The 18,255-nt window shown below is 53.3% G+C and overlaps 1 pseudogene; it reads right to left on the reverse strand.

Moving 5' to 3' along the window:
* Positions 1-968: 968 nt before the first annotated feature.
* Positions 969-17,600, reverse strand: LOC129011931 (sphingomyelin phosphodiesterase 4-like; annotated as a pseudogene).
* Between the last annotated feature and the right edge of the window lie 655 nt (positions 17,601-18,255).

An 18,255-nucleotide genomic window follows, 5' to 3' on the forward strand; every position in this document is an offset into this window, starting at 1 on the left:
CGCTGCCGGCTTCCCACCACCAGCTGGGCCTCAGCCCTCACAGCATTCCTGCTGAGCACTGTGGGGCACCCGGGGCACAGGGGCGTCAGGGAATCTGCTGCAGGCTCACCTGTACTGCTTGCATGAGGACCATGTCCTCACTGAAGGATGAAGAGCAAGGCCCTCAGGACCTGCATCCTCAGAATACCATGCACGGCACCACCCATTGAGAGGGACCTGAGGGCTGGCGGGGCCATGCAGTGAGTGCCTCCCTATGCTGCCCGCCACTCTTGGGCAACAGCCTGCAGCCCTCTGGTGATAGGAGTTCCCCCCTTTTTATGTGCACTACCCCATCATTTGTGATTGTTATGATAAATTCATTATTTCTGTGTTCATCAGGAGTTGTCACTGTGTACCCTTCTCCATGAACCTGGGCCTGCTGTCCTGTCAGGATGCTATCAGTCTTGGGGCCAGCAGTGTGCAGTCTGGCCCTGGTCAGCCCTGACCTCAGCTCTCCTTTTCTGACATAATGTCCCATTCCTCGGCCTGGTTCCTTCTCCAGCTTCCTGGCAAACTTCCTGCTCCCTGAAGCAGGAAGAGGCTGAGATTAATGCCAAGGAAGTGGGGCTGTGGGCCTGGGAGGACTGTGCTGCCGGGTGAGGGTGGCACTGAGCTGGCCACTTCCAGACAATGGACACAGCTGTGCTGTGGTGGGAGGGGTGGTGCAGGTGTGGCCATGGCACTCTGGAGATGGCCTTCTGAGGCCTGTTAGCGGTATTGTGTCACGGCGGGAGAGGACAGCATCTTGCCCCCAGGAGCATGTAGTCTGGGCAGGAGACCCAGGGTGATCGTGTGTTTGGACGGCAGCTCCAGCCCAGCCAGGGGACCAGGAAAGCCCTCCCCTGTCCCTGAAGGCAGCAGGGGCTAGGCTAGGGGCCAGGGGCTGGGAAGAAATGCCTGACAGCCAGTGAGGAGCAAGGCACACGACTAGGAAAGAAAAAGCTTTATTTTCAGTCTTCAAAAGGTAGGGCAATACTTAACTTCATCATGTGCTTTTGTGTAAATACCAAATAGCAAAATACTAGAACATAAACAGTTTGTCAGTTTGGAGATCAAGTACTTTTTCTATATTGAGTGTCATTTATCTTGGAATTCAGCTGGGTTGAAAAGTAGTGGAATTATTAGGAAATGCTATAGAGAGCCAGTCTCCAGCTGCAGGTACGTGTGCTTGGCACTGACCAGCTGCGGACACAGGTACAGGTGGCTCAAAGCACCAAGCGGGGCAGATGCCAGTTATGCAGTGCCTGTAGACTCTTCTGCCGCTTGGCAAAGTTGTTCTTCAGGGTCTGCTTCAGTGCAGGCAGGATGGCACATGCTGCCGCAGGCATGGGGCTCAGAAGCAGGCTGGAGGCAGGTAGAGAGACTGTCACCTTGAGCATCCCCAGGAGTGGAGTGTGCTGGGAGTAGGGCCTGTATGGCCCTCACCGGGACCCAGTGAGGCCACGGCCTGCTCTGCTTCTGCGCTGCCACCCCTCCTTCCCCACTCCCTCCCTGGGGCCCAGGCTGCAGGGCTGCCCTGTTATCCCCATGCCAGTGGGACTCACCATTTCTTGGAGAGGCTCTTGGTGGAGACCTTGGGGAACTGCATGGCTTCCTGGTCCCTGGGTGAAGGAATAGTCAGCAGTGAGCCCCAAACAGGCCCCAGGGATGGAGTGGGGGTGACCAGACACTCACCTGGGAGAGCTAGACCCAGCCTCCTCTGGGGCCACCGGGGCCTCTGGCCCTTTTCCAGGAGGGATTTGAGGTACTGCAGCTGAAAGACAGGGACATCAGCGTGGTGGGGCCCGTGGCAGCACCAGGCTGCCCAGGGCCACCCCCACCACCCGGGGCCTCACCTCTTGGGCCTGCAAGATGTTGACATTTCACTCTGACATTTCACAGCTGGCAGATGAGCACACAGTGCTGAAGTGTGGGCTTTTGCAGGTGCGGAGGCAGGGTCATTGGAGGGTGTGCTCCCATCACCTCCCAAGCCCAAGGGTGGGGCTGTGTGGCAGATCCCCCCAGCCTGCTCTGAAGACAGCGGCCAACACCATCAGGGCTGCTGCAGCTTCTCCACTCAGCAGCCTCACAGCTGAAGCATAGAGGACATAGACCAGGACAAGCAGCAGTGCCAGAGAGGGCCCAACTCAGAACAGAGAGGCCTCAAAGAAGGCCAGCAGCAGCCAAAGTGGAATCTCGTAGCTACCCAGGAGGCACAGGCTGAGCCTGGGGCCATGGGCGTGGCCAGCTGCCTGCCTCTGCCCATGAGGTGCCTGCTGGCCAGCACAGGCTCGTGAAATGATAGAGACAGAAGCTGCCAAGGAAGTCGTCCCAGGAACACAGAGCTAACCGCCATCTGGCCTGCAAAGTGATGCACAGACAGAGGCAGGGGGGTGTGGGGTGGTGGCACCACAGGCCTCAGGACAGCAGCGCCCCACCCCCACAGGACACCTTGGGCAGGAGCATGGAGAACCCTCTCTGAAGAGGCCAGGTTGTCCCTCCTGCCCACTCACTGTGTGGTTGATGGCAGACGCCCACTGGAAGAGCACACAGACCAAGCTGGCAATCTCGTAGCTCCAGATGGACTTCAGCTCTGGGTCCCCTGGTACTCAATGTCAAACCTTCACAGTGCATTGATGATCTAGAAACCCAGGCCACAAGGACAGGTCAGAAAACACGGCCTGTACACAACTGAGAGGAGCGGAGCTGCATATGCTCATGGGGGAGGAAGGAGCTGGGGACAGGTCGGGAACCAGCCCACGCACCTCTGGGACAGGGGCCTCTCACCTGGTACTGACCCAGAGGCATGAGGATGAGTCCATCTTCACCCACGGTGCAGTCGAGGAGCTGCTGCTTTCCATTCTCATCCTGGGTGGTGCCCAAGGCAAGTGTGAATTGTGTGAGCTGTGCTTCACTGAGTTGCCAGAAAGAAGCGCCTCTGCCCTCAGCATCAAGGAGAATGGTGGGGACTGGTCTTCACCCCACCGGCCTCAACAGTGGCAACAAGGGGACCCAGACATGACACTCAGTCTGGGCCTGCCTCCCACAACACTGGCTCCATCTCAGTGGGGCCTGGGACTGGTACTTGGGCTGACCACAGGCTGAGTGATGGGGAGTGGATCCTTTGAAGAAGGGGACGCTGATAGCTGTGGGGCAGGCCCCATAGTTTGTATCGGGAATATCTGGTGCAGGTACTCCAGGGCCGCTTCCAGGTACTTGTCTGTTTTCTGGACACTGTCCCACCCCATCTTGTCCAGGTCGTTGGCTGGGTAGGAGCCGTTGGTGTTCATGGGGGCCAAAGCCCAGCCACAACAGGAAGGAGCAGCCAGGGGGCTCTCTACACACTGGTCTGAGATGGACATAAGGATCAAGCAGGGGATGACGGGAAGGCAACCACTGCTCTGCTCTGTGCTGGTGAGGCTCAAGGGATAGTTTGGGGGTCACTGAACATATGTCTGGGCCAGAAGGGAGAGGGAACAGGGCAGGATGGGTCACCCACTGCTTCCATGAGATGCCAATTCTAGGGCCTGGCAAAGTTCAGCCTAGGAAGGGCTGGTCTGTGCTCCACAAAGCAGGGCCTGGGAGAGGAACCCAGGAGGCCGCCGGGGCTAGGGCCAGGCTAACTCCAGCACAGGCCGCTGGCTTGGCCTCCAACCACTGGAGCAACATCTATTTTGGAGAGCCAGTGGCATGGTTGTGAGGAGAGGGGCCGAGGCTCACCATTTCTCCAACACACACCAGGACTGGGAGTTGCTTCCTGGAGCCTACTTGTCAGGCACATACTGCCATGGTTGCAGGTAGCTCAGCCACATTTCCAGGACCTGTGGGAGGAGATGTGAGCTGAGGGCCCAGTGGCTGGGGGCCAAATCCTCCATTAGTCTGGAGTCCGAGTCCCAGGCAACAGCTGGGTGGGACTGGCTCTTCCCACCCAGAGGGCGCAGGAGAGACTCACAGCCCTGTGAGGTTTGGCTCTCTTGCTAGCCTTTCAGAAGCCAGGGCCATGGGTGGGCTTTTCCCAGCCCAGGGGGTCCAGTGCTGGAACCTGCCTGGCACCACACAGGTGGGACAGGGCAGGGCTTTCCTGTACCTGAGGGTTGGCTTTGGAAACTGAAACAGAAGCATCTGGCCCTCCAAGGGCCCCTTCCTCTCCAAGGCCTCATGACAACACTTGTTCTCCTCCTCATCCACCCCAGCGGACCTCCTTCCATTAGGGTACACAGGACACAGGCACACGTGTGATGGGGCCAGTACAGCTCCGAACGATGCAGCCAGTGGGCAGTGGCCAAAGCAATGCTGCAGGAAGAGAGAGAGTTTCTGCTGGACGAACCTCGGGATGGCGGCCCTGCGGGGAATAGGGTGGGTCACCTGCAGCTTACCCGGTAAGGAGGCCCTGCTCATAGATGAGTCCAGAGCTCATCAACGAGGGTTGGATCTGCTGGGGGAGAGCACCATGCACCTCCAAGAGGTAAGAGCTGGTCTTAGCCCCATTCCTCAGAGGAAGAAACCAAGGTTCAGAGAGATCAGGGAACATCCCAAGAACACACAGCACACAGGCAGGTAAGCCAGTGCATCTCCTGCACACACCTCACCTCAGTCCCACACAAATAGCCCACTCTGCTAGCCATGGTGGGCCTGGGAGTCAGGGTGACCCCAGCCCTTCTCCAGACAGGGGTGAGGGGGAGCAAGAGATGGCAGCACGGTGGGGCCTCTCTGGCCAGTCTGGAGACAGGCTCTGGGAGCCAGAGATCAGCTGGCAGCCCCGCTGGGCCACCTGGGCAGGGTGTAAAAGCACCTGTTAGCCCTCCAGAGGCCTCACATGCTCTGTGAACAGGAAGGGACTCCCCTCACCCTGCCCCCCACCATGCCCTGGGGTGAGGTCACTGTGGGCGACACCTGAGGAGGGGTAAGAGAAGGAGACGGCAGCTGTGGAAGCCGCAAGGGCCACCCACCATTTCAACTCCTCCAGGCGGCTGGTGGAGTGGGAGTGGGAGGAGAGCGAGGCCTGCTCTGGCTTCAGGCTGTTGGTAAATGCCTGCAGGTGCTTCAGCAGCAGGTGCACCACCAGCACGTGCTCCCCAGTGGGCCTGAACCACTGCTAGGTGGAGGAGGAGGGGTCAGGGATGGGAAGGGCTGCGGCGCCCACAGCACTTGGCCTCCAGGTCTGACCACCTCCTGCCCTGGGCTATTTGCTTTACTTCCCCACTGGAGGCACGAGCCAGGCCAGGAATGGGGCCACCATTCCCTGGGACACCACTGTGCCTGGCATCCAATGGACCTTGCACTGCTTGGCCTAAACTGCAACCAGCTCGTGGTAGGGAAGCACTTGGCGCAACACCCACACAGTCCACCCTGGGCAGGGATCACTAAGACAGGCACATCTGCAGGGGCCCTCCCAGCCCCGACCCCTCCCCTCCCTACCACTGCACACCCGCAGTGGGAGACACAGGATAGGGCTCACTAGGCTGTGCCCTTGGTCACTGCTTGATCCTCAGGGCAGGAGGAGGCCGGCTTCACCCCCAAACTTGATCCAGGGTCTCCCACCTGCCTCCCAAGAGTGTGCAGAAAGCACATGGAACCCAGGTGCGGTGCCTCAGACCTGGAATTCCAGCACTTTGGGAGGCCAAGGCAGGAAAATCGCTAAGGCCGGGAGTTTGAGATTAGCCTGGGCAACTCAGGGAGACCCCGTCTCTGTGAAAGATTTTTAAAAGTTAGCTGGGTGTGGTGGTGCACACCTGTAGCCGTAGTGACTCAGGAGGCAGGGGTTGGGAGGATCACTTGAGCCCAGGAGTTCGAGGGTGCGGTAAGCTAGGATCATGCCACTGCACTCCAGCCTGGGTGACACAGTAAAACCCTATTCAGAAAGTAAGAACCCCATAGCTTTGCTTTCCTCCCCAATTCCTTCCACCTGCTCCTCATCCTGGACACAGCCAGACAAGGACTCAGCCCAGGAGAAGTTCCAGGCATCACTTCCTCTGTTGCCCATGGACCTGTGGTCAGGAAAGCCCCAAGACAAGAGCACTGTCAAGTGTATGCCAAACTTTTGATTTGCAACACACAAGCAGGATCCTGGAGACCTAGCCGGAGAGGAAAGCCTTTTTGCTGGCTGTGGGCTTCCTCCGGTTGCTCAGCATTGGGAGGGCAGCTGGAAGCATCGAGTGGATGAGGGCAGGGGAATGGGGACACTGAGGGCGGGACCCTGAGTCTGAGTGGACATGCTTGCCTCTCCACGCTTGCCCCCCAGCCCTTTGGGCCTCAACACGTCTGTGCTGCTGAGGCTGCTGCAGGGCATGGCCTCCAGGTATATCCTGGGATGCTGCAGACCCCACAGGAGCTGCTGCCCACGTCACCATCCACTCAAGTCTTCCTGTCAGGAAAATGTCCCACAGGTCCAGGTGACACACCCCACAGATGAGTGGCTGAGTCTAAGGATCAAGTTATGGGGTGAGGGGTATTTTCTTCTTTCTTGAGACAAGGTCTCTGTCTTCCAGGCTGGAATGCAGTGGCGTGATCTCAGCTCACTGTAGCCTCTGCCTCCTGGGCTCAAGGGATTCTTCCACCTCAGCCTTCTGAGTACCTGGGACCACAGATACACACCACCACACCTGGTTAATTTTTGTATTATTTTTTGGAGACATGGGGTCTTGCCATGTTGCCCAAGCTGGTCTCAAACTCCTGAGCTCGAGTAGTCTGCCTGCCTCACCCTCCCAAAGTGCTGGGATTACAGGCGTGGGCCACCATTCCCAGCTATTTACTTGTATTTGTACTGTTAGGCCTTTGGGCAATAAATTTGCATTGTTTTGGAAGGAAGGCCTAGGCATGGTGGCTCATGCCTGTAATCCCAGCACTTTCGGAGGCTGACGCAGGCAGATCACTTGAGGTCAGGAGTTTGAGACCAGCCTGGCCAACATGGTGAAACCCCTGTCTACTAAAAATACAAAAATTAGCTGGGCATGGTGGCATGTACGTGTGATCCCAGCTACTAAGGAGGCTAAGGCAGGTGAATTGCTTGAACCCAGGAGGTGGAGGCTGCAGTAAGCCGAGATCATGTCACTGCACTCCAGCCTGGACAACAGAGGATGACTCCATCTCAAAAAAGAAGAGAGGAGAACAGTAAGAGATATAATACCTGTACCTATATTGCCCGACTAGAAGGGCACCAGCAGTGTGGGTCCAGGGTCCTTCTCCTCCAGTCTCAGCCCCGGCCCTCCCTCTGATCCTGAACTGGGATCCTGAGTCATGACATCCTCCTTACGGCTCAGGGGAGCGGATGACCTCCACATGGGAACTGGAAACCCACCTTCCCCCACTGGTCCCCTCACCCCATCTCACCTGGCCCTTCCAAAGAGCCTGGAGGGCTCACTGCCCCTTCCCCCAGCAGTCATATGGAACCCTCTCGCTGTTTTCCAACAGGTTCGCTGAGCCAAACTTCTCCCCCAGCTTTGCATCCCTCCTGGGCCACATTCCCACATGGAGTCCCTGGTGACAGTTGCACCTGCTTGCTTCTTAAGGATGTGTCCCCAAAGCCCCACGTTTCCCACTGGGCCCAGCCTTATAGTACCTCAGCTCACTCCGTGTGGGTCTCACTAGTCTCCCCTCCCATCATAGGGTTTGCCAGATGGTTCCTGGTCACTGCCTTCCTCACCTGGGCCAAGCCCCCTAGTCCCTCGTCTGCAGTGGCTCCTCCAGAATTGGGTGCCCCCATGTGCTGTGGCTGCCATCCCAGCCCACCAGCACTCGGGGCCCAACACATTTTCTCATCTTGTGCTCAAATTCCTGTTCACTCATGTGCTCCTTCCCAGGTGAACGGGACAGACCCCTGGCTTTGAGCACAGCTCATCTCTCCCCACTGTCACAGATTCATTAACTCTGCCATCCTTGAAGTCCTCTACGGGTGTGAACTCCACTAACCCCAAATCCATCCACACACTTGTCATTTCTGCCTAGACAGCCACAACCTCTATGAGGTCACCAATTACACTCATCCATCTCTGGAGGTGTGTATAAGTGGCCAGAGCTCCCCAGGTGAAGTCTGGGCTATGGCTGGGCTGTCAAGGACTGACAGCTTCTGTGGGCTATAGGGTCAAGCCCCAGGTTCTTCCTATCCCCCTGCCTCACAGGCTCTGGGTCACAGCACCTCTAGGCTGTGTGACAAGACACTTCTGAAGAGGACAGAAACCACACCACCCGGAAGTCCCAGGCCTCTGTATCTTCCCAAGTGCCAAACCCTGCAAAGTGGGAGTGAACCTGGTCACTGCAGAGGCCTGACAACTCCAGTTCTTCAAACCAGGGCCAAGCACGGGGCCCCCAACACCAGAGAGCTTGTGACACTTCCACTGGCTGGGAGCCTGGCCAGCCCGGGCCATACAACACCTCATTCTGCCTCATAGTCACAACCCCGCCCACACCAGGCTACTCTGCAAAGCCAGGGGCCAGGCCAGGCTGGAGGCTGACCCCCGCCTCACCAACACAGGGGTTTCATTCTGCCTGGAACTAAACTCTTCAGTCACCTGCGGCTGACCCCTTGCTTTGCCAGATGTGGACATGCACTCTGGGTGGGGGAAAGGAACTAAGGACCACAGCCAGTACTTGGTAGGCTGTGAAGAGCCTGGAGGCTAAGTTGGGTGGGGCTGTGGGGAGTGCTGGAGACAGTAGAGCAGAATCTCCACCTGAGACAACCAACAGAAGCCGGAAGAAAGAGAAGAGCAGAGAACAAAAGGTTGGGATGGGGAAGGGGAGAGATGGGACCAGACATGGGAGGGCAAAGTGGAGAGAGAGCTCAATGAGAATGAGGCCAGAAGTGAGGAGGAGAAAACACCACAGTCAGTGACAATCCAAACACAGTTCCAGCAGCTACGGGTCAGTGCAGCACCCATCCTCCACAGCCAGGCCAGGGCTGTGGCCACACACTCATCAGCCTTGGAGGCCCGGGCAGACAGACCCTCCAGGTCACCTGGGTGGCCACTCAATGTTGCTGGGGCCTAAAGACCTCTTCAGCTCATTGGAAGGGCCTAGCTCACTGCCCTTCCACATGGGACCCACTCTGCCCTGTGACTCAGGCCACACTGTGTCACGTGCACATCAGAGCTCCTCAAAGGCCTCAGGCCCTCACTGGGACATGCTGCCAGCCACCAAGACCTCAAGATCCTGAGGCTCAGAAAAGAACCAGTGGAGCATGTTTGAAGGAGGTGGACTCTGCCCAGAAAAGACACGTGTAATTGACAATTTCCCTGGGTTATCTTGAGAAATTTACCAAACTGGTATAAGACATGATCAATTCCTATGTGTCTAAAACCCAATGTCCCCTCCATGAGTGGCTCTCTGAGAACTAAGGACGAGCACATGTCCCTCAGGGCTCCAGGCTCTGCCCTCCACCCCTATAGTCTGGAGGTCAGCTGAAGTGGTGTGCACATCAGTTCTGACTCTAGAAGGCATCCTCTCCTCCAGCACCAGGAACTCTCACTCTCCAGATAATGGTGGGCTTCCAAGGGCAGGAGCCCCCGAGGATCTGGCCAGAACCACACAAACCCAGAGGTAGCAGGAACCTGAGGCTTAGCTGGCTGCCAGCCAGGACCCTCCAACCTACATGCCCCGCAGCACTGTGGCCTTCCAAAGCACCACTTCAGCCTAGTGCAGCCAGAGCCAGCCTGGTGAACATCCTGCCTGACAGCACCATGCTTCCTGTCGAAGCAGTGCCTCCACTGGGGTCCACATCAGGAGCGATCAGAACACACCTGCTAGACATCAAGACATGCAGAGCAGGGTGGGAAAGAGTAGGGCAGGGAGGTGTCGCCCTCCACAGTCTTCCTCTGTGCCAGAACTGGGGCTCGGGCAAGAATCTGACATAAGGAAGAACATTCTGATATAATCTCTGAGGTGGATTAATCTTGAGTCCATTATGCTGGTGAAGCATGCTAGTCACACAAATAAGTACTGTGTTGCTGTATGTAAATACTCTAGATATGAGATCTAGGAGTCAAATCCATAGAAACAGAAAGCAGAATAGTGGTTGCCAGGGGCTTGGGAATAGTTTAATGGTTTGGTTTCTTGTTAGTTGTTAAAAGAGATGGGGTCTCACTATGTTGGCCAGGCTGGTCTCAAACTTCTGGCCTTGAGCAATCCTTCCCTTCTTGGCCTCCCAAAGTGCTAGGATTACAGGTGTGATCCTAGCCTGTATGTGGCCGGGCCGATTCAGTTTCAGTTTTGCAAGGTGAAAAGCATTCTGGAGATGGGTTGCACAGCAACGTGAATATACTTAACACTACTGACTGTACACTTGGAAATGGTTAAGACAGTACATTTTATGTTATGTGTATTTTAAAATTAAATTTTTTTCTTAAAAAGCAAAAAGAGCCAAGTGTGGTGGCTCACACCTATAATCCCAGCACTTTGGGAGGCTGAGACAGGAGGATTGCCTGAGGTTAGGAGTTTGAGATCAGCCTGGACCAACATGGTGAAACTCTATCTCTACTAAAAATGCAAAAATTAGCTGGGCATGGCAGCGTATTGGGGGAAACAGCCCCCAATATTTCAATGTAGGTTCTTTTCTATTTTCCCTAAGTGTTGGACGGTCTGAGAAATAAAGGGAAAGAGTATAAAAGAGAGAAATTTTAAACCTGGGTGTCTGGGGGAGACATCACATGTCAGCAGGTTCCGTGAGGTGCCCCCTGAGCTGCAAAACCAGCAAGTTTTTATTTTGGATTTGAAAAGGGGAGGGAGTGTACGAATAGGGTGTGGGTCACAGAGATCCCATGCTTCAAGGGCAATAAAATATCACAAGGCAGATGGGGGCAGAGTGAGGTCACAGGACCAGGGTGAAATTAGAATTGCTGATGAAGTTTCATGTCCCACGGGGCACGCATTGTCATTGATAAACATCTTAACAGGAGACAGGGTTTCAGAGCAGACAACTGGTCTGACTAAAATTTACTAGGCAGGAATTTCCTAGTCCTAATAAGCCTGGGGGCACTACAGGAGACCGGGGGCCTATTTCATCCCTTATATACAACCGTATAAGATAGACACTCCCAGAGCGGCCATTTTATCGACCTCCCCCTAGGAATGCATTCTCTTTCTCAGGGCTGTTCCTTGCTGAGAAAAAGAATCAAGCGATATTTCTCCTATTCGCTTTTGAAAGAAGAGAAATATGACTCTGTTCTGTCTGGCCCCTCAGGCAGTCATGCCCGATGGTTATCTCCCTTGTTCCCTGAAAATCACAGCCATCCTGTTCGTTTTGGATGCCCAGATTTCATATTGTTCAAACACACATGCTCTACAAACAATTTGTGCAGATAACGCAATCATCACAGGATCCTGAGGTGACATACATCCTCAGCTTAAGAAGATGATGGGATTAACAGATTAAAGACAGGCATAGGAAACTATAAGAGTACTGATTGGGGAAGTGATAAATGTCCATGATATCTTCACAGTTTGTGTTCAGAGATTGCAGTAAAGACAAGCATAAGAAATTATAAAAGTATTAATTTGGGGAACTAATAAATGTCCATGAACTCTTCACAATTTATGTTTTTCTGCCATGTCTTCAGCCTTCAGCCGGTCCCTCCGTTCAGGGTCACTGACTTCTCACAACAGCAGCGGGTGCCTGTAATCCCAGCTACTTGGGAGGCTGAGGCAGGAGAATTACTTGAACCCAGGTGGAGGTTGCAGTGAGCCGAGATCTCACCATTGCACTCCAGCCTGGGTGACAGAGACTCCATCTAAAATAATAATAATAATAATAATAATAATAATGCTTTGGTCTGGAAAACAACAGAACCTTCCAGTTCTGTCCTGTAAGCTTGTGTCATGGTCTCCTGCCCACTTCACAGCCAGCACAGCCCACAGTCCACACACCCGAGAGCCATCTGGGCACCATGGTCCCCTCTGAACAGGAGTGATGGTTCCTACCATTCCACCCCTGGAGGAAGCTGTGAAACGGCATGGAGGCTTCAAAAAACACAGCATCCCACGTACTAGGAGTTATGTACAAGGTGGGAGAAAGAATCCTACGTTATCTACATGCCAGGCTGTCAACAGTGAGGCTGAGACTACCAGGTCAGCCCTAGGATCCAGTGTCAGAAGCAGCACCTGCTGAATCTCTGAGGTGTGCCAAGAAGACACAGCCAGGACCTGAGAGATGGCCAGCACTCAGGAAGCGAGCCAGCCCATACCATCCTGAGAGGCTGGAGCCTCTCTGGGCAGACAGGGGACTCTGTCACCTACTACTCAAATCCTCTGAATCAGTTGAAGGCTTGTGGAGGCTGCACAGACCCTCACCATTCAGTGTCATAAAAATGCTAGTGGGACAGGGCTTAATATCCACATGGTGGTAATCACAGGAAACATCAACAACAAGGGAGATGGAAACCAAAAGACTCTGCAACAATTACATCCACCACGGGCAAGATGAAACAACTCCCATGGACAGGGGATCCTGGGATGGAAAACACCAATGACGTATAAGCTAGATGGGTGGGGCTAGATGGGTGGGCAGATTAATTTTCATGTTTTCTAAATGTCATAGCAGGAATATACCACCAATTTAGAATCAGCCCCGGGCTGAGGGGCTGCCTCAGACGCTCCTGCACATAGCGGAAGGTGGCTGAACAGTTTCTTTTCTTTCTTTTTTTTTTTTCTTTGAGATGGAGTCTAGCTCTGTCACTCAAGGTAGAGTGCAGTGGCGCAATCTCAGCTCACTGCAGCCTCTGCCTCCTGGTTCAAGCAATTCTCCTGCCTCAGCCTCCTAAGTAGCTGGGACTACAGGTGGCTGCCAGCAAGTCTGGCTAATTTTTGTATTTTTAGTAGAGACAGGGTTTTACCATGTTGGACAGGCTGGTTTCAAACTCCTGACCTCAGGTGATCCACCCGCCTCAGCCTCCCAACGTGCTGGGATTACAGGCGTGAGCCACCGCGCCTGCTGGCTGAACAGTTTCTTTTGAAACAGAAGCTGAGACCAGCTCAGCTCTCACCTGGAGCAGAGTTTCTGACCTCCAGATCTCGTGGGAGGTGGGGTCTACATTCACAGACGTCTGATGAGAGATGTTTTGCTGCAGGAGGCTAGTGTGGTGGAGGCTGTAGGAAGCAAAGGGCATGGCTGGTGTCCTGAGGGAGACACAGAAACAGGTCCAACTTACAAGCTCCCACTGGCCTAGCTAGGGGCAATCTGGACATCAAAATCAATGGCAGTAGGGACTGATTACAATTTGTTCAGTAGCACAATGCTTCCCCCAACCCTGTGATCCACACTGATATCCCTGAATAAATAAACAGCAAAGAGAGAAGCCTTCCTTACCACAGAGTGACCACAGATCCACTAATCAATGTAGGAGGGATGAAGTTAGAGAACCACCGTTTGGCAACTGCCCTATTAAGAGCTGATTTGGTCCAGAATCAACACTGAGGTCAGGCATGGGGGCTCACACCTGTAATCTCAGCATTTTGGGAGACCAAGGCAGGAGGATTTCTTGAGACCAGGCATTTGAGACCAGCCTGGGTGAGAAAATGAGACCCTGTCTCAAAATAAAATAAAATGATTTGAAAAAAGGAAAGAATCAACAGCAGATGCTAATACTAGTGATAATTACAAAGTCCCCATACATCTTCCTGGTAAATCCTCATTACCAGTTTTTTGGGTTTTTTTTTTCAGACAGGGCCTCATTCTGTTGCCCAGGCTGGAGTGCAATGATGCAATCACAGCTCACTGCAACCTCAACTTTCTAGACTTAGGCCTCCCAAGTGGCTGGGACCACAGATGCACACCACCACGCCTGACTAATGTTTTTCTTTTTAATAGAAACAAAGTCTTGTTATGCTGTCCGGACACTCATTACTAATTTTTTTTTTTTTTTTTTTTGAGATAAGGTCTTGCTCTGTAGCCCAGGCTGGAGTATGGTGACACGATCTTGGCTCACTGACACCTTTGCCTCCAGGGTGAAACTGATCCTCCCACCTCAGCCTTCCAAGTAACTGGGATTATGGGTGCATGCCACCATGCCTGACATAAATTTTGGGTAGAGATGGGGTTTTGCTATGTTGTCCGGGCTGGTCTCTGAGTCCTGAACTCCAGTGATCCCCTACCTTGGCCTCCCAAAGTGCTGGGATTACAGGCATGAGCCACCATGCCTGGCTTCATTACTATTTAATCTGGGCACAAAGTACTTATTCTACAGGGGGCAAACCTTGCCCGACACCCTTTCTGCCCAGTGATAAAGCTAACATCACCAGCAGTGGGGCAAAGGGGCACTGCAGCCCTCCTGATGAGATACTTGGCAAGGACCAGATGTCCCACTGCAGTGCTACTGCCAACAAAGCCCAAGCTGATATCAGAAAGCCCAAGGGGTGGACCCAGGCCAGCCCCAGCAAATATCAGACAGCCCAAAGGGCGGCCACATGCTTTAGAGGGATCAAGATCAGGGAAGACAAAAAGGCCGAGGGACCATTTTGACTGAAAGGGACTAGAGACATCACTGCACACAGTTGGTGAGGCTGTGTTGGACCCTAGCTGGGTAATGGCCATGAATCGGGTAGCTGGTAATGAACCCCGAGTGGGCTCTGATGACTAGGTGTGGAGTGGTAGCAATACTAACTTCCTGGTGTGGTTATAAGCACTGTGAATATATAGGATAATGCATTCACTTCTAGGAAATACACTGAAATATTAAGAGGTCAAGGGGTGTCATATCCTGTAGCTTACTCATATTGGCTTAGGGAAGAAAAACACATACAATAGAGGTGGGATAAAACAGATGCAGCAAAGTGTTAGCAATTTGGAAATCTGGGTGAAGGGTCTATGAAAGTGTTTTTTGTTTTTAGTTTTTTCCCTGAGACAAGATCTTATTCTGTTACCTCAGGCTAGAGTGCAGTGGCACAATCATAGCTCACTGTAACCTTGAACTCCTGGGCACAAGTGATCCTCCCATCTCAGTCTCCTGATAGCTGGGAGCATAATAGCGCATCACCACACTTGGCTAATTTTATTTTTTGTAGAAACAAGGACTTCCTATGTTGCCCATGCTGATCTCGAATTCTTGGTCTCAAGCAATCTTCCCGCCTTGGCCTCCCAAAGTGTTGAGATTACAGGCATGAGCCACCATGCTTTGTCTGAAATTTCTTTTTATTATCTGTGGAAACTTTTCTGTAAGCCTGAAATTATTTCAAAATAAAAAGTTAGCTAGGTGTGGTGGCTTGCACCTGTAATCCAAGCTACTTGGGAAGCTGAGGCAGGAGGATTGCTGAGGCCAGGAGTTCAAGACCAGCCTAGGCAACACACATATAGACCCCCTCCTATATCTCTACAAAAAAAAATTTTTGTTTTTTTTAAGTTAGCTGGCTGTGATGATGCATGCCCGTAGTCACTGAGGTGAGAGAATGGCTTCAGTGATGATTGTGCCACTGCACTCCTGTGTGTGTGATAGAGTAAGATCCTGTCTTTAAAAAAATTAATGGCTAGGCCAGGCACAGTGGCTCAAGCCTATAATTCCAGCACTTTGGGAGGCTGAGGTGGGCAGATCACTTGAGGTCAGGAGTTCAAGACCAGCCTGGCCAACATGGTGAAACCCTGTCTCTACTAAAAATACAAAAAATAGCTGAGGGTGGTGGCACATGCCTGTAATCTCAGTTACTCAGGAGGCTGAGGTGGGAGAATTGCTTGAACCTGGGAGACTGAGGTTGCAGAGAGCTAAGATCATGCCATCGCACTCCAGGCTAGGCGACAGAGTGAGACTCCATCTCAAAATATATATATATTATATATTTATTATATTTAATTTATATTATGTATATAATTTCTAAAAGAAAAAAGTAAAAAGACCCAAAATGTTAAAACAGGCACAAAAAAAAAAAAAAAAAAAACCAAAAAAAAAACCAGGCATAAAAAAACCACTTGGCAGCTGAATTGTGCATCTGAGAGGATGTGAATCCGCCTCACCTCCAAGTCCTCCACAGGATCAGCAACATTTCAGGGTCACTGATCACTGCTGCCACCTGGGCAGCGTCTCCTCCCTGCCACTCCCTTTCTCCCCACCACTCTCTGGGGCATCTGTCCACACATGTGAATTATAGGTAGAGGTTCGGCCTGGTTTGCACCTGCCAGCAGATCTGGGATGGGCCAGCATCTGCAGGAAGGGACCTGCATGCAGCCTCCCAGGGAGGGCGATAGGCCAGAGAGATTGAGGAGGGTCAGAGGTGCACAGGCAGCTGCTGCTGGAGCAAGAGGGTCTTCTGGGAAGTCGGCCAGGAGGCCCTGGATTAGGGCCCACTGAGGCCCCAGCACAGCCAGACATGGGAGCCCTTGGTTCACACTCCCCACCTGCGCAGTCCGGCATCAGGCTCAGCCTGTTTGGACTGGCACAACAGGCTCTTTGGCCCAGAGCCTCCCCATCAAGATCTGCTCGTAACAATCAGGGCAGCTTTACCTGGGAGCTGGTGAGGGTCTGGCCCCCCTGGGCTGGAGGAGAGTGTGGGGGGCACATTGCCTTCAGTGGGCAGGAACCACAACAGGTACCTGTCCACCAAGATGAAGTAGGCACATCTGAAGTACAGATGTGAAGGGACACGGAGTGGCTGGAAAACGAACCTATTTGTTAGCGTGGGCTCTGGGCACTGCCTGGTCACCAAGCACCAGCAAGTGCAGGGAAGCCCAGGGCCATGGCGCCACCCCTCCCAGCAGGAGGCATCTCTTCCCTACCTTTTGAGTGATGAGGCTCAAGGCAAAGGAGAATATGTAATACTCCAACAGATCTGACAGCAGCCTCAGGGGCAAACACACAGGGTTGCTGGGCCACCCACCAAGTGTCGAGTGCTGGGCCACCCACAGCCTCCCTACCTCAGGGTCACCAAAGGATACTCAGGACTAGATTCAAGCCAAGGCCCCCAGTGAGGGGGAACTGGACCTTGTTGTGGTACAGGGCACGGGGAGGTTGCAGTCCTGGATGGACGCCTTCAGAGGACCCTGCAGAGAGATGCAGCGAGGCTGTGGCAGGTGCTGGCACGTCGTGCCTGATACCTGGTGCCCCACGCACAGCAGCCTTTGGGAAGACTGCTGGGGAAGAGACCCGCACACAGAACCCACCTGTGGGGACAGTGCCCTGTCTCTGAGCAGTGCCTGAACAAGAATCTTTGCTTAGAACTGCTCCTACCATCTCTTAAAAAGCTGCAGACAGCAAGGGTTGCAGGCATGCAATACCCGTCTCCTTTGCCTCTCAACCCCTGGAGCAAATCACGCCTCAATTTGTCCTTGGAGGACTGGAGGAGACTGCCTATCACCGCAGGGCTGTGCAAGGTCCACTGTCCTGAGCACCACTCCCGCCACTGTGGGAAAGTCAAACTTACGGTCCTCAGCTTGAAGCTTATAAACAAACTTCATCGTTGGGCCACTGAACATGAAATTGACCAAACAAAAAAAACAGGGCAAATAAACTGCAAATTATCTTGCTTTGATTCTTAAGAAATCGAGAGAGTTATTTAAAGGTGGAATCACCATGAGAAAGCACCCAGCCTCTCTCAGGTGACAAACCTCCCAACCCAGGATTGAGAAACCTCATCACGATGCTGTACTCCTCAGGATCCATGTGCCCATGTAAGCAGCGGAGGTTCCATCCAACGAGGGCACCATCTAGCCTGCCGAAAATGCTCTCTACCAGTCATGGGAAGATGGCGTGCAGCTCCTCAAACAGTATGTGGTGAGGCCGCGGGCAGGAGCAGCACCCACCCCTGCCCTGGCTCCAGTCCTGCACCGCCTGCTGCCCAGCTCCCTCTGGGAGGCCACTCCCTGGCTTAGACCCATGGGATCAGCCCTGTGCCCAAAGGAACCCTGATGTGGTGGTGCCAATGAGAAGAGAAGCTTTGGATTTTTCCAGTGAGGTACATGGCATACCAAGCAGCGTTGCTTTAGACTAGGGCCAGTTAAGTAAGTCGGCCTCTTAACAAAATACATTTTTTTGTATGTGATAGAAGACTAAGAAAAAGTAATAATAAAACAAAAACAATGAAGAAAACAAAAAATACAAAATTAAAATAAACAAGAGACATATTTTTTGAGGCAGGGTCTCAGTCTGTTGCCCTGGCTGGAGTGCAGTGGTGCAATCACGGCTTACTGCAGCCTTGACCCCAGTGTCTGGGAAGATGCAAGGCCCCAGCCAGGGTTTGAGCCTGCAGGGGGAACATGCAGCCAACCAAGTCACAGAGTGGTCAACGTGCTCTCTCGGTCAGGACAAAGGAAAAGCTGGGGGGATGAAATGG

The sequence above is a fragment of the Pongo pygmaeus genome, chromosome 14 (genome assembly GCF_028885625.2).
Source record: "Pongo pygmaeus isolate AG05252 chromosome 14, NHGRI_mPonPyg2-v2.0_pri, whole genome shotgun sequence".
NCBI classification, from domain to species: Eukaryota; Metazoa; Chordata; class Mammalia; order Primates; family Hominidae; genus Pongo; species Pongo pygmaeus.